The 16,840-nt window shown below is 35.7% G+C and overlaps 1 long non-coding RNA gene across 3 annotated transcripts in view; it reads left to right on the top strand.

Annotated features, from left to right (window-relative positions):
• The window catches only part of LOC137848357 (uncharacterized), a 527,539-nt gene that overhangs the window by 284,551 nt on the left and 226,148 nt on the right, over nt 1-16,840 (top strand). For all 3 annotated transcript variants that reach the window (XR_011091309.1, XR_011091311.1, XR_011091310.1), the window contains exon 4: nt 12,158-12,266. This is a non-coding gene — a long non-coding RNA (uncharacterized lncRNA). The remainder of the gene's footprint in view (nt 1-12,157; nt 12,267-16,840) is intronic.

Below are 16,840 nucleotides of genomic sequence, written 5' to 3'. Positions count from 1 at the left end.
TCTTTGCAAACCTAATTTGATGTTTTAACCTATTCAAGGAGAAATGTGTACAGTCATTACATAATGGGCTGAAAGAAAGGAAAGCCATCAACTCTTATACAACATACTCCAAAAGGCTGGCAGTTACAATTGGTCAGCCTTGACAAGCTATCAGACTCCCACCCAGCTGCTTCTTCATTCCTTCTCAACAGGACAGAAAATAAGAGAGAAAATAAGACAAAAAAGGTTGCAGATCAAGAGAAAGACAGGGAGTTCACTTACCAATTAGTGTCATGGGGGGGGGGGGAAAGTTTGACTTGGTTGACTTGGGACAACTAATTTAATTTATAGAGAGTAAAAATAGATTTGAAAGGTGAGAAACAGAGATGAAAATTAAGACAGCTTCCTCCACCTCACCCCTTTTTCCCAGGCTCAACTTTACTCTTTCACTCACAGTTTTTCTAATTCCTCCCCACCCTAAGTGGCTCAGGGACCATGGGGAATGTGGTCACTCCATAACTTTCTGCCTCTCCCTCCTTACATTCTCACCTTGCTCAAGGGGTGATCCTCTCCACATGCTGCAATCAACCAAGAACTGTTCCAGCAGGCCCTCTACACGAGCTGCATGTTACTTCAGGATATATCCACCTGCTCTGATGTGGGGTCCTTCACAGGTTGCAAAGTAGATATATGCTCTGATGCAGTCCCCCATGAACTACATGGGGAAATACCTGCTTCCATGACTGGGGAGACTTCTTCTGCTCCCTCTCTGACCATGGTGTTTCTTCATTGTTTTCACTCTTTTTGTCCTTCCTTGTCTGCCTATCTGACAATTTTTTTCCTTTGTCTTAATACTTTCTCAAAGAGTTGTCACCAACTTGGCTGAAAGGTTCAGCTGTGTCCTCAGTGGCTGATTTGAGTCTGTGGAAACCTGACTTCTGCTGAGCACTGTAGATATTGTGGTGGATTATGTGTCAGTGAAAGTTGTGTATATACACCTGTATTATTTGTATTGTATTGTATTTGTATTATATGCACTTGTATTATTTGTATTGTATATGCACTTATATTATTTGTTGTTATTGTAATTTAAAGAGCATTTGTGAGAGGTTGTTTATTATTTTTATTTATTATTGACTTTTTATTTTCAGTTAACTACATGAGAGTTTGAATTAACAAGGGCTCACATAATGCTTTGCCATAAGCATCATTATGGTAATTAGCCAAGTATTACATCACAGCATAGCAAAATTACCATACAAAATGTGTGTAGAACTCATCAAAAGTATTGGAAGCTGCAAACTGATCCTTGTGTTCCAGCTCTAAGAATAATGGCTACAAATTGTTTGATAATGTGGAAAGATAAAGCTAGCCCTTGCAGCAGGCTGGGTTATAGGTTTTCCTGGTCTCTTCATGTGACACAATTAGGATCCCCTCATGCAAGAATGACTACACATGGGCAATGACAGACACATGTTTCTGGTATGGTAAAAGAGAGCTGGAGAACACACTGACTAATTCACCCTAATAAAAACAATGCTAAATCATTCATGACAAAGCAAAGCCTTAATTTTATTTTCAGTTTTTAATATTGAAACACATTGATGGTAAACTCCAACCTCCAGACCTCCAAATTATTTTATTATTAAAGCCTCTGAAAATCCTATTGGAGTTAAGAGTTATGCAATGGCTCGAAACTTAAGTTTTGTTAGACTAATGGTGTAACTGATCTAAAATTCAGAGGGCATGAAAACTAGTTTAAGTCTCTCATATATTTATGAGTTTGTGTTTGAATTTGGTCTCTAACTTAAATTTAGCCCCAGGAGTTCCTCACTTCACCTTACAAATTTCCATTTGGTTTGAGTCTATTAACTTTATTTCTTTTAGAGTAAATGTAAGGAGTTATTTTATGGTTGTTTATAAGTATTCAGCAATTAACGGAAATCTTTAGTTCGATATAAAATGACCAAAATAAGGCCTATGGAATCATTTCATATGTATAGACAATTTCCCTAGGAACCTCCTGCAATCATGGTGAGTGAAGGATTTAATGATGTGGTTTCACAATGATGGCTAGCAAAACTCCACCATTCCAGTTTCTTACTCCCCCTTCTCTAAGGAACAGAAGGAGAAAATAAGATGAGAATGTTCTCAGGGGCTGAGATAAGGATGGGGAGATGACTCACCAATTACCATCACAGGAAAACCAGACTTAATGAAGGGAGATTAATGCAATTATTAACAGACTAGATTAGTGGGTGCACCATGTTTGTCTGGAATGCAGCTTATGTAGTGTTGTGCTTTCCACTTGCAACTAGAACAGCCTCAATATTACTCCAATGTTTTGCCTGTTTCTATGAAATGTTGGTACAGCCTTAAGACTCAAAACCACCACCAAGCCATTAGGCTGGGGGTGGGCTGGAGGTGTGGAGGGGACATCCTTAGGACGGCTTACCTAAAGTTGTTCATTGACTCATCTTTGGCCAGAGTTGTGTCCCTTTTTAAGCTGTCTGGAACTAGCTCTTACCTAACAAGTCAGCTTCTGGGCTCTCCTCACAGAGGCTTCTTGTGCAGCACCTCCCATACCAAAAGCTTGCCATGGTGGAGTCTAGTCTAGAGAAAAAGAAGTCTGAGACCCCTTATGTTACTGCTCTCTGCAGCTTCCCAAGAAGGGGAAATGTATATTTACCCTGGTCCTGATGGCAACACATGTAGGAATGGCACAAAGATATACCATAGGAGGTTCAGACTGGAATTCATTCTATTCTGTTCTGTTCTGTTCTGTTCTGTTCTGCTCTATTCTACCCTATTCTACCCTATTCTACTCTATTCTACCCTATTCTACCCTATTCTACCCTATTCTACCCTATTCTACCCTATTCTACTCTATTCTACTCTATTCTACTCTATTCTACTCTATTCTATTCCAATTCACTCCTGACTTCTACCTACTCCTCCCCATGTAACAGTAAGGCATGGAAAATGGAGGTTGCACTCAGTTCATAATTCTTCATTTCTACTATTCCTTCCTCCACACAATTTTCCCACTACAACACATGGTGGTTTCACTTTGCAGGGAAGCTGAACTCCACCATATATGTTCTCTCACTCACCCTCCTCAGAACAAGATGGAAAGAAGAAAGTATGCTAGAAAGACAGAAAAAATAATAAATAAAATAAAATAAAATAAAATAAAATAAAATAAAATAAAATAAAATAAAATAAAATAAAATAAAATAAAATAAAATAAAATAAAATAAAATATAAAATAAAATATAAAATAAAATAAAATAAAATAAAATAAAATAAAATAAAATAAAATAAAATAAAATAAAATAAAATAAAATAAAATAAGGCTAATGGTCTGAGATAAGGATGAATTAATTAAAGGAAAAAGGAAGTGGGAGGAAAAAAAAAAAGAAATAAAAAAGAAGAAGAAAAAACAAACAAACAAACAAACAAAAAAAAAAAGCAAAGTCCACACAGAAGCAGAGAGAGAGAAAAATAAATCTATACGTCCCACTAACAAGCGATGTTTGGCTGTGTCCTAGGAATCAGGGTCGTAATATGTGTAGAGGTTGTTTAGGAGGACAGATGTCTTCACAAGAGCACCCGCCTCCTTCCCTTTCCCACTTTTGTTTACTGAGTGTGACATCTCATGGTATGGAATATCCCTTTGGTCGGTTTAGGTCAGCTGCCCTGGTGACATCCCCTACCCACCTCTTGCCTACCCCCAGCCTACTGGCTCTTGGTGGTAGTAGAGAGAGGTTGTATGGAGTCTTGATACTGTGTCAGTATTGCTCAGCAATAGACAAAACATTGGTGTGGAACTAATACTGTTCTAGCTACATGTGTAAAGCATGGGACACTGCAGGGAAAGTTAACTCCATCCCAGACAGACCCAGTACACCTTCCCATGGGATATAATCCTTCAAACTGCTTCAATATGAGTCCTTCCAACAGCCCGCTGTTCTTCAAGAACCCAGCGTGGTTCTTGAAGAAGTTCCTTTCCAGTTCAGCACTTCAGAAACACAGTGCTCTAGTGTGGGCTCTCCGTAGGCTGCAGCTTCCTTCACAGTGCATCCACCTGCTGTGGTGTGGACTCAAACATGATCTTCCATGTGGATACCTCTTCTAAGTAGTTGCTCTATGGGCTGCAGGGGGACAACTTCCTTCACCATAATCTTTGTCACAGCCTGCAGGGGAATCTCTGCTTGGTACTTAGAACACCTTCTTCACCTCCTTTGCTGATCTGGGCTTCTGCAGGGCAGTTTCTTTCACAATTTTCTCAATTACTTCTCTTACAACCCCTGTGCAGCATTTTCTACCCTTTCTTAAATATGTCATCATAGAGCTGCCACCCACTTGCCTGATGGGATTAGCTGTGCCCTGTGGTGGGTCTGTTTTGTGTTCAGCTGTAACTGTCTCTGTCCAATGTGGGGACAGCCACTATTCTCGCAAAAAAAACATTCTTGAAGCCTACCTGCTAGCAACAATTCGCCACATAAACACAATATAATTCATGTTACAGATTTTTTTTTTAATTAATTTATTTTTTTTTACCAGTTTATGGATGGAAGAGAGTTTCTTCAGTGCAATTTTTTGACCATATTTCTATTGTAAAATTGAATACATCTACAACCCACTAAAATAAAAACAAACAAACAAAGCAAAATAAACAAGTAATCACACTGAAGTTAAATTTAAATTATATGCGTTATATCCAAATTAAAGTTATTCTAACAAGTTTTAAAGAAATCAAATGTATTATGCCAATGGGACTTTATAGTATAAAGCAGGATGAGAAAATGTTGTAGGTATAACCATTTTTGAATTATTGTGAGAAAAATATTGAAAAACATAATTATTGTCTTTCTAAAGTACTAGTTAATTAAAATTTTGATCAGTAAAAAAACTACTAAAATTTGGGAAGGGACAGAGAAGGATGAAGTTGAGCTTGGAATCATTTTTACAGTTCCTACAAGTGCCTTAGAAGAGAGCTTTACTTTTATTTTTACATAAGAAAGCTATTTTTCATGCAGAATGTGGGTTTCCTAGTCACTTTAAGCTCTGAAGAAAAGGATTGATGTATTTATTAACTTCTTGGAGCTTGTGAAGATGTGTGAGATTTACTCTCTCCGTATTGTTTGGTGGCAAAATCATCTTTTTGTCAAGTTTCTTCCAATCTCAAGCATGACATTTCTTGTGGTTTGAAATCTTGATTAAAAGCTATTGCAGTTCATGGAAACGTTCCAGTTATATCAAGAAAATTTGGAGAACTTGCTTTGAGAGGTCAGTAAAACAGGCAGCAAGACACACAGCTTTCAGGGCAGGGGGAGACTTACAATGTCATACTCTGTTGAGGACCTGTTACAGGAAATTGCTTATGATCTTTGCTCACTCCAGGAGCTTTGTTATTCCCTCCAGAAATACAAAAGAGGAAATCATATGTGACTTTCTGATGATAAATATAAACCTTTATAAACTGACAATGACTGGTAATAAAAAAGTAACAGAAATGGCTGGCATGGATTTCCCAAATTTTGTAATGCAAATAGCTTATGCTGGTGCAACCAGTAAAAATTCTGAAATACATATTATATATAAAGATAGAAGATAAGTTAAGTTTATGTCTGTGAAGCTTTTTTTTTTTTTTTTTTTTCATGTTTTTCTTACTTCTGTGATTTTTCAATGCCATGCTTTTGGTGTAGTTGTGACATTATTGATTATAACTTGTAAACTTAATCTAGACAAGCTTCAAGAAATAAAAAAGTTTTGTTTAAGAATATATATATATGTCTAGAAATATATATATATCTGTCTATAGGAAATATATGTATGTATAAATATATTTGTCTATAGGAAGTAAGTCAAATATTTTGATACTTTAATTAAAGAGAGAAATTACATTCTTATCTACATTTAAAGTGTAAGATGCATTGCTATTGAGAAAGAAGAAAATCTTTAAGAATGATGCTTTCAGGTAACTTAATCCATGACGTATTCACATTATTTTATTAACTTGAGATTTTTTGCCTATCTGTAATAAAAGAGGACACAAATGAGAGCTGTGATCAGATAAATACATCTGGAGATCACAATCACAGATAAAAGATGCAGAATAAATGAAGTCTTAGAGAAGCTATATAATAGTAAATAGAAATGAGTCTTACAGACTAGATGGATGGAGTGACATGGGTAAAAAAAATGGTTAAACATCTGGGCCCAAAAGGTAGTAGCCAGCAGTGCAAAGTCTGGTTGGAGGCCAGTAAGTAGTGTTGTATCTCAAGGGTCTATACTGGATACAGTCCTATTTAAAATCTTCATTAATGATTGGGATGAATGGGCTGAGTGAACCCACAACAAGCTTGTAAAACAAAATTGACACAAAATTAAAATACGTGGTGGATAAAGCAGACGGTTGTCCTGCTACCTAAAAGGGCCTCCACGACCTAGAAAAATGTCCTGAAAGAAATCTTTTGAAGTTCAACAAAGGAAAATCCAAAATCCTGAATCCTGGAAGGTGGGACAACTCCCATTAGTACATGTTGGGAGCTACCAGCTGGAAAGCTGCTTTGCAGAAAAGTACCTCCAAGTCCTGGTGGACATCAAGTTAAACATGAGTCAGCAGCCCTTGCAGAAAGGAAGAATGGTATGCTGGTCTGCATTAGGAAGAGCACTGGGGGAAATCTAGGGAGGTGATCCTTTACCTCTGCTCAGCATTGGTGACGCCATGCCCAGAGTGCTGTGTCCTGTTCTGGTCCCCCAGTACAAGACAGACATGGCTAATTAAGATATCTCTGATAAATACCTGAAGGGAAGATACAAAAAGGATGGAGCCAGGCTCTTTATAGTGGTGCCCAGGACAGGGCTGGAACACAGAACACAGAAGATTCCTTATGAATATCAAGAAACACTTTTGTACTGTGTGAGTAATGGAACCAGTTGCTCAGAGAGATTGTGGGGTCTTCCTCCTTGGAGATCTTCAAAAGCTGCCTGAACACAGTCCTGGGAAAACAGCTGTATGTGGCCTTGCTTGAGCAGGGGTGTTGGACCAGGTCTCTTCTAACCTCAGAAAGTTTTCTGAACTTAGTGTTATTACCAGCATTTACAGAATCTGAAAAAGAAATATATATATTTATATATTATGTCATATAAAATATCATGTCATATCCTTAATTTTTTTTTTTTTTCCCTTTTAATTTAATTTATACTTTTGAAATTCATCCACTACTGGTAGACAAAAAAAAAAAACAACAACAACAACAAAAAAAAAAACTGGGCATGAGTCCGCAACATGCTCTTACAGCCCAGAAAGTAAACTGAATCCTTGGCTGCATCAAAAGTAGCATGGCCAGCACGTTCAAGGTGGTGATTCTCCCCCTCCACTCCACTCTTGTGAGATGCCATCTGGAGCACTGCATTCAGCTCTGGGGCCTCTGACATAAGAAAGACATGGATCTGTTAGAGTGGATCCAGAGGAGGGCCAGAAAGATCAGAGGGCTAGAGTATCTCTCCAGTGAAGACAGTCTGAGGGAGCTGGGGTTGTATAGCCTAGAGAAAAGAAAGCTCCAGGGAGACCTTAAAGAACAGGTAGACCTTTCAGTATTTAATGGGGACTTACAAGGGAACAACACTTTATCAGTGAGTGTTAACAGTTTTAAATCAAAAGAGTTTACATTTGGATTAGACATTCAGAAGAAATTATTTACTCAGAGGATGGTAAGGCACTGGAACAGGTTGTCCAGAGAAGTTGTGGACACCCTGGAAATGTTCAAGGCCAGGTTGGATGGGGCCTTGAGCAAGTTGGTCTAGTGCAAGGTGTCCTTGTCCATGGCATGAGGATAGGAACTAAATGATGAATGTCCCTTCCAACCCCAAACCAGTATAAGACCAGTAGTTAAGATTTTATGATTATATGAAGAACTTGGGCAGTATTTTCCCATTTTTCCATTTTCAAAAATCACAAATGTCATGCAAATATTCATTAGTTGGAAATGATCACTAATGTATTATTTCTGTGATTACTCATGCAGGATTTAAGGTACTCTCTTTTTATTTTAATTTTTCAAACAAGCTATAATATCAGTGTCTCATGTGATATCTAGCATAACTGAATGTTTCCTTCCATTCTTTTGACATGAACAAGGACTTTTGTGCTAGGACCTCTTCATTATTTTTCTTTTCCACTTTTATGAGCAGATATAATGACAAATGTTTATTCTTCTTGAAAGTGCTTCTTTTAGTATCTAATTTCTCTCTGTGCAGCAGCATCATAAGTCTAAATTTAATACATTTAAATTAGCAGTGGCCAGAAGCATGTATGTAAATGTCATTGCTGAATCTTAATTGTTTTCTGCTATACAGTGGCACCTGGCTATCCAGACACTTCACTAAGAAAATATAAATACATTAGCTCTCCTGGCAGGGAATCTTAGCATACATAACAACATAGAGAAACAATAGTACACTGTGTTCCTGTAGTGGTTAACAGAAGTAGTAGGTAGACCAAAGCTTCCTACTTATGTGCTGCTTTCATTTAGGAGCAGAAGTGATGTTACCTTTTATTCCCAACTGATAAAAAGTAAAAAGTATGGGCAAGAATAACTTCAGACAAAATGTATCCCTGTCAGAAAACAGAAAAACAAGTTGCTGGTCTGATTGGCAAGGTGGTGCTGAGAGTATTCATACTTGCTGAAGTTGAAATGTTACTTGCTTCATTGGAATAGAAAATGTGCACCTATACTTATTTAGTTATTTATTTAATGTTTGCTTATTTATTTATTCATACAGAAAAGTCTAAGAATGTAAGAACATCTTAGGGTGTTGTTGCCACACAAGTTTGTTTTCCAATTTAATTTAGGAGTAATAAAAAATAAAATAAAAATAATAATAATAAAAAGATATTTCTACCCATTAGCATCAGATGACAATTCAGTACTCACATTCTCACATTACTCACAATACTCACAGGTCATTGTCACAGTTATGGAAATGTCACATGTACTCTTCTGCCATGGGAAATTCCAGGCTAGACTTGTTGCAAAACACATTATTTTTTGTTTGTTTGGTTGGTTTTTGAGTTGATTTCTACTATGTTTCTTTCATGTTTGCTTTTTCATGTTTGTTTGTTTGTTTTCCTATCCTGTTACATTGAAAGAGTTTATGGTTTTGAAGCAGTTCAGACAGATTCAATTTTCTCCTCCACTTTTCACCTACTTGCCTTTCCTATCTAAAAGTATCAGGGTCACATCATCAGATCAGACTACTCTCCTACTTGTAGAGATGTCAGGTTACTGAAGAAGTCTTCATTTTTATTATTTTTTATTTACTTATGTATTTATTTTAATACTATCTGTCAAAATTAATAAAATACTATATCAACTAGAAAGAAGTTCCAGTTCAGTTCTCTTCCATATTCAAGGCTATCTATATTCAAAACATTAGCCCTATTGCATTAAATTTACTTGCCTTTTAAGGGTATTTCTACATGTGCATAACTTTCATTAAAGATTATGCCGATCAAAAGAGTAGCAAAAAGTGTCTGAGAGAGTGAAGTTACTGATCATATCAGTATGTATTTGCAAAGTGTCCAAGTAATGCTGTAGACTTTGCATTGAATTGTCTTGTGTCTAAGGTGAAGAGACTGTTTTTTTGTTGGTTTGTTTTTTTTTTTTTTTTTACGTCTGAATTAGAACAGAGTGGAAGAAGCTTTCAACTGTCAGAAGATAACTTCATATTAGTTCTATAGGCTTATTTTGGCTTTTTATAATATATTAACAAATTCATTGACCAGCTATAGAATGGAACAAGTGTTATTGAAATTTTATGGGTTTGATTTTGCTTTTTAATTACTCATGGAATATTTAGTTTTTCTCTATATTCACATTATATTAAAATTTGGACTGCAAAAATTGAACTCATATATAAACTTGATGTATTATCAATCTCAAATTCTTTTCTTTAGTATACCGGTACCTACTTGCTTATTCCCAAGGAGAAAATTACCATTTGGGTAAACAGTTATACTCTTATATGTATTTATTTTAGTAACATGACTTCAACAGATACACACTCTGTGGTAAAATCAAGTTAAATTTTGAACTTGAAATAGGAATTCAGGCTTTGTTGTTTTGCTTAATAATTCATGCATAGAGTGTTTTCTCTGAATTGTAATAATTATTCTTCATACAAAACTATTTTGCTAAGTGTTCATGCTGCAGCTTTATGAGAAGAAAGAATACAGTGATGAAAATTACAATGCTAGTTAAAAATAACATATATATAGAGAGATAAAATTGGTTTAATCCAATAATCCATGGGCTACAGGTCTGGCCCAAGGCCTGCTCTGGTGGGGGTCCTCCACAGCCTCCTTCAGGTCATATCCACTTGATCCACCGTGGTCTCCTCCATGGGCTGCAGTGTGGAACCCTGCTCCACCATGGTACTCCATAGGCTGTGGGGAGACAGCCTGCTTCACCACGGTCCTCTCCACAGGTCACAGGAGACTTCTGCTCCCGCACCTGGAGCGCCCCTCCCCCTCCTTCTTCACTGACCTTGGCACCTGCAGGGCTGTTTCTCACTCTTCTGTTTCTCACTTTCTCTCTCTCCCAGCTGCTGTTCCTCAGCAGTTTTTTTTTTTTTTTTTTCTTTTTTCTCTGTCTTAAATATTCTCTCACAGACGCACAAACAACAGCACTTATTGTATTGGCCTGGCTCTGGCCAGTGGTGTGGCCCTTATCTAACATGGGGGAACTTCTGGATTCTTCTCACAGAAGCCACCCCTATGCCCCCACAACCCCTATGCCTCCCCCCACTAACAAATCCTTGACACATAAACCCACTACACCTGTACAGCAAGAAATGTTGGTGTACAAAGATCTGAAACTTTTATAAACTATCTGTGATTTTTGGAACATTGCTACCCTGTTCCTGGTGATAGCATAGTATACAATCTCAATATAAGGTAGAGAGTTTGTGAAAACTTATGCTCTATGTAGAAAACTGCAAACTGTGTTGTAAAACCCCTGAGAGCTGTAATATGATGGTGATTTCAGTTTGTTTGGCTTTTTCTTTTCTTTTTTTTTTTTTTTAATTTGAGCTATAGCTATATCACATCACCTAGATAGGATTGTATATATATAATAATATATACTATTATAATATATACTATTATAATATATACTATTGTGTATAAATATATATTTGTATTGAAGATATAATGAAAGACAGTTATTTTCCGTCTGTGTTTTTCCACACATTTGTCTACATATATCTCTCTGTCTTTTCTAATATGCATAAGAAACTGTGTGGAAGCTGTAAAATTTTGTATATGTAACTGGAATAAATATTTAATAAATATATAGGTTTGTCTTTCATTGTTAATTGTACTAACTTTTATTAGGATGCCTGAGAAACTTTGTGGCTTTCACAGCTCTCATGTAACCCACTGGCCATTTACTCAGTTTACACTCGGTAAATGAGTTGGCATTTTCTCCTTGTCCTTGTGCTTGCAAATAGCTTGCACGAGGACCTGTTCCTATATTTTTGCTGTAGACTAGAGTGATACTGACTAGTCTGTTACTTTTTGAATCTTCTTTTTCCCCCTTTTTTTGTATATGGATATATACATAAATATATTTTCAGTTATCTTTGACTTTCCTTTTATGCCTTTTCAGAGGTGACAGCAGCTGAGAAGTGGCTCATTTTATCATTAGCCTTCTGTTTTAAAAATAGTTTCTCAAAATTTTGAAGACAATATTCCAATGTAAGGTGAAGAAAATGGAAACAATTGTATTCATCTAAATAAACTTTAAACTTCATTGTTTGTGTACACTTAAATAACTGTTCTCTGAAACACTTATTTTTTCTACTGCTTGATATTCTGAGTTGACTGTCTTCAGTACCAGCACTTATAAATATATACCTTATATAAATAAATATTTTATTTAAATTTAACTGTTACAAATGAATGAAACAGAAAAAAATATATATAAGAAGATCAAAATAACATATTCTTTGCAACATTTGTTTATATACATATTACATCACACATTCAAGGAGAAAATAAGAATGTAATTCTGTGATGCACCCCTAATAAGACAGGCAAAGTAATATCTTACTGCGCTTGGAAGACTATGAAAATACAAAACCTAACTGACCCAATATTTTGTTCCAGGTGTGAGCAAAAGGCACCTGCTTTCCTGCCCATTTAAAGTCTAGACATTGAATTTGATGGACAGAATGTTGGCACCCACTGCGGAAGAGCTGAACAGCCTCAACACCAAGTAAGTGAGGTCTTACAAATTTGGAGGTTCATTTCAGATGAATTTTATGAAGCTTGCTGATTTCTGACAACAAACAAAAATTTAAAATGCAGTTTATAAGACACTGCAGAACAATTTGATTTCTGATGCTGGGAAATTCAATTTCTCATTTAAACATGTCTTAAAATCAGAATGTAATTGCATCTTTTTGGAATATAGTTTTCCAGACTTAGTGACATTACATTCTAAGGTGTCATTCTTTCTACACACATAAAAGCACCCACTGATAATGTCTTTATATTATAAAAAGAAAAAAAAAATGAAAAAAAAAACAAAACAGCTTTTATATTATAAAATTATCTCCTTTTATATTATAAAGATTAATGTCAAAAAAAAAATGTAACATGAGCATACATACATATATTCAGTGATTAAGAAAATAAACAGTAAACTTTTTAATGTGGAAAACAAACTGGTAGGGGAAAAAAAAGAAAAAGGAACATTATTTGTGCACTAATTAAGTGGTTATTCCTTTCTGATGGAATAAAACATAGGAGACAACTGTGGTTGCACAAAGAATTGATTGTCCAAAGACGGTTTATGAGGGAGTCCCACAAATTTTCCTTTACATGGTAGGAGCTAAGATGATCAGTGTTAAACTGCAAAGTAAAAGAACTATGCCCACACAGAAATGATTTATGATAAGAAATTCTTAGTATAAATATATCATAACATATATGGAGGGAACCATGTTAAAACATACCTCTCATCCATGTAATGTCAGGGTTTTATTATTTTATTATTGATTAATTCTTGTATCTCAGTTAAACTTGGAATATTTTTATTTCCCCTGGTATTCTTCCCTGGCAAACGTCAACAAATAATACTTTTCTATAACAAGTGTGAGCTCACAGAGAAGATAAAGGCAGGATGGTTTTCAGTTTGCCAGATCTGTTTTTTAACAGACAGTATAACACAGTATACTTTCTCCATGAGTCTGTTCTCTTTGAACAACGATTAAGAAACCCTGGGAAAAATAGAAATGGGAGAGAGTGTGTTGTGGTTTAACCCGGATGGCAGCTAAACACCACACAGCTGTTTGCTCACACTTTCCCTTCCCTCTCTGGGGTGGGGGAGAGAAATGGGAAAGTGAAGCCTGTGAGTTGAGATAAAGACAGTTTATTAAGGCAGAAAAATAATAATAACAATAATAATAATAACAATAATAATAATAACAATAATAACAATAATTATTATAATAATACGAAGAAGACTAATGTGTATGAAACAAGTGATGCACAATGCAATTACTCACCACCTGCTGACTAATGCCCAGCCTAACCATGAGCAGTCTGGCCCTCCCACCCTGGCTAGCCACTCCTATATATTGTTTAGCATGATGTCAGATAGCATGGAATACCCCTTTGGCTAGTTTGGGTCAGCTAGTTTGTGTCTGTCCCCTCCCAGTTCTTGCTGCACCCCCAGCCTGCCCTTCTGGCAGGAAAGAGTGAGAAGCTGAAAAGTTCTTGGTTTGGTGTAAGCACTGCTCTGCAGCAATTAAAACATCAGGGTGTTATCAGCACTCTTCTCATCCTAATCCAAAACATAGCATTCTACCAGCTACTAGGAAGAAAATTAACTCTTTCCTAACTGAAACCAGGACAGAGTGGGAGAAGATGAAAGAGAGAGAGGTTGTGAGTATATCAATAAAAGTTAATAGGGAGAGGTAAGATATGATACTGTAAATAAATAAATAAAATCTCTGAAAACATTCTAGTATGACAGCAAAATAAATTATTATCTCGAATTATTACAGTATTTGCAAAATATTTGCAAGAGACTTTAAAATAAATATATAAAGACATAGAAGGAAAAGAAACTTAATGTATTATATTTTTTATTCAAACTATGTATAAAATTTATGTGAGCAGTTCTTTTTCATTTGAGGATGTGAAACTATTGGAGAGTGTCCAGGGAAGGGCTACAAAGATGGTGAAGGGCTTAGAGGGGAGGACATAAAAGGATCAGCTGAGGTCACTTGGTCTCTTCAGCCTGGAAAAAGAGAAGGCTGAGGGGCGATCTCACTGCAGTCTACAGTATCCTCATGAGGGGGAGCAGAGGGGCAGGCACTCATCTATTCTGTCTGGTGACCAACAATAGGACCCAAGGGAATGGAGTCAAACTGTGACGGGGGATATCAGGAAAAAGTTCTTCACCGAGAGGGTTGTTGTGCACTGGAACAAGCTCCCCAGGGATGTAGTCACTGTACCAATCCTGTTGGAGATCAAGAAGCATTTGGACATATACAGTCTATACAGTCTCTATACAGTCTGTATTTTTGAGTAGACCTGTATGGTGCCAGGAGGTGGACTCGATGATCCTTGTTGGTCCTTTCCAACTTGTGATATTCTATTATTCTATGATTCTATGAAATCTTGAATTAGCAAGTTTACTTTATATGAGTGCTTGACATCTGATTTACAAAGTGTTTTAGAAGAGTAAGAGCATTCCTTTAGCAATTTGGTGATTGACAGTCGTATTTAGGAAACTTCTATAAATTATAAGCAGCTTATTCGCTCCACGTCTCTTTTATTCTCTGAAAGCCATAAATAGACTTTAGTCTAGAGGAAGTTTATTGCTGATTACAGATAGTGATGAAGTCCACGTATGCTTTAAACTCATGTTACTAAAAACAAACAAACAAATTAAAACAAACAAACAAACAAATAAATAAATAAACACCACCCTCTCAGTCTAATAATGAAGGGGAGTTCTTCGTTATTATCCAATAGCTGGTGAGAAGAAACAACTAATATACAAGATTTCATTTACCTTAGACAAACTATGGCATTTTAAATATGGCATGAGTAACTATAAAGTTTCTGTGTAAAGATGAGAATATACCTTAAGCCTTACCAAATTTTGTCAAATTTTGGAGACCTAGACTATCACCTAGGTCTCTTCAGGATTGACAGACTTGCTTAATATGTAGATTTTCTAATTGCCTATGCATTAGTTTTGTTTCTACAGTTGCTGTTGAATAGAATAGATTTTAATGTTAGAAGTGAAACGAAGGATGCAATCATTTTCTTCAGTTTTCTGGCAGTCTGAAGATTTTTGGAGGATAACCATAAATTGCTAACCCTGGAAATGCTTGCTACTAGCAAGGGTTAATGGAGAAATACTTATTTTTCTAAATCATGTTCTTATTGACTATTTAATGTAGAATCATGGAGATATTTTATAGTTGTTTAATAAATATTTTCCTATTATGAGGTTAGACAAAGAAATCAAGAGTTGTAAATGTCATGGCAAAAATAAATAAATAAATAAATAAATAAATAAATAAATAAATAAATAAATAAATAAATCTGTCTGATGATGTGCAAGGTGAAATTAGCACCAGTAGTTCTGCATCAGCATATTCAATTTTGCTGGATGTTTCTGACATTCTGTTTACAGCATCATGTTAAAATTCTTTGTCTTAGAAGCTCATCTCAGTATCAAAGAAGCTGGCTAAGATAGCAGCAATTTTAAGGTTTCTCTCAACAGTGCTGAACACTGTTGAATTTTATATAATATGATAAGCTAAAGAAATATGCCAGTAAAATGAAATGATCTTCTGATCATTCTGATGATTTAGACTAGACTGTGGACATATTACATGTTATTCCAGACTGCAGCTAAGTGCACACTAGATTCATTTTTAAATTGGTACATATTCAGCATATACTTTTCAAATAGTTTCACATACTTCCCTGTCACGTTATGAAAGATTTTTATGGAAACCAAACATATAAAAACAACAAAACAAACAAATAAACCACAGCAAAAACAAAATCGTCAAGCTGTCTTACAAAATTTCTAAGGACTTGAGACTAAATTTTGCAATACAAAAAACCACCAGATAAACATTGAGCAAACTAGGTTACATATTTCACAAGTATTTCCAAATGCAAAAGTGAAAGCAGAAGATTATTTTAGATCTAAAATAAACACTTGCAATCTTAACAACTACAAACATATCCCAGTAAAATAAATGGTATGACTTCATTTCTCATTGCATTAACAGACATGACTTTTACTGTTTATTTTACAGCAGTTAAAAATACCCTGGCACAAGGATGCTTTTGTGAAGGTATCTTTCTAGGCCATTTTTTTGTTCCAGAGTTGTAGTAGATAAAATGCAAGGAAAGGATTTGTTATGTATTCATTTTCCGTTTGAGAACCAAGACACAGAAAAGCGAGCATATGACACCAGAACTCTGTCGTTAAACCAAAAATTGAACCTATTCATCTTGACATCTACAACTACTCATCTTGACATCAACCTATTCATCTTGACATCTGCGGTAATCAGGTTTAATTTCTAAGCAAGGTTAAGGATTTGAGTCTGGATCAGATTCTCACTAGGTTTTAGAAGACCCGTTGGATGAGAACTTCTATTCTTTCCCAGGAAAGCATCATGATTATCGACTGATTATCCCTGATTTTAGTACATCCTGAAGGTCAAGGTTAGCGTTTTGCAGCTTTCCTGAAGTCCTCCATGAGGTCAAAATTTGTCAGAGTAGAATTAGTTATGATTTGTCTTTTAA

This window comes from Anas acuta, chromosome Z (genome assembly GCF_963932015.1).
Source record: "Anas acuta chromosome Z, bAnaAcu1.1, whole genome shotgun sequence".
NCBI lineage: Eukaryota > Metazoa > Chordata > Aves > Anseriformes > Anatidae > Anas > Anas acuta.
This window is presented reverse-complemented; position numbering and strand designations above follow the sequence as displayed.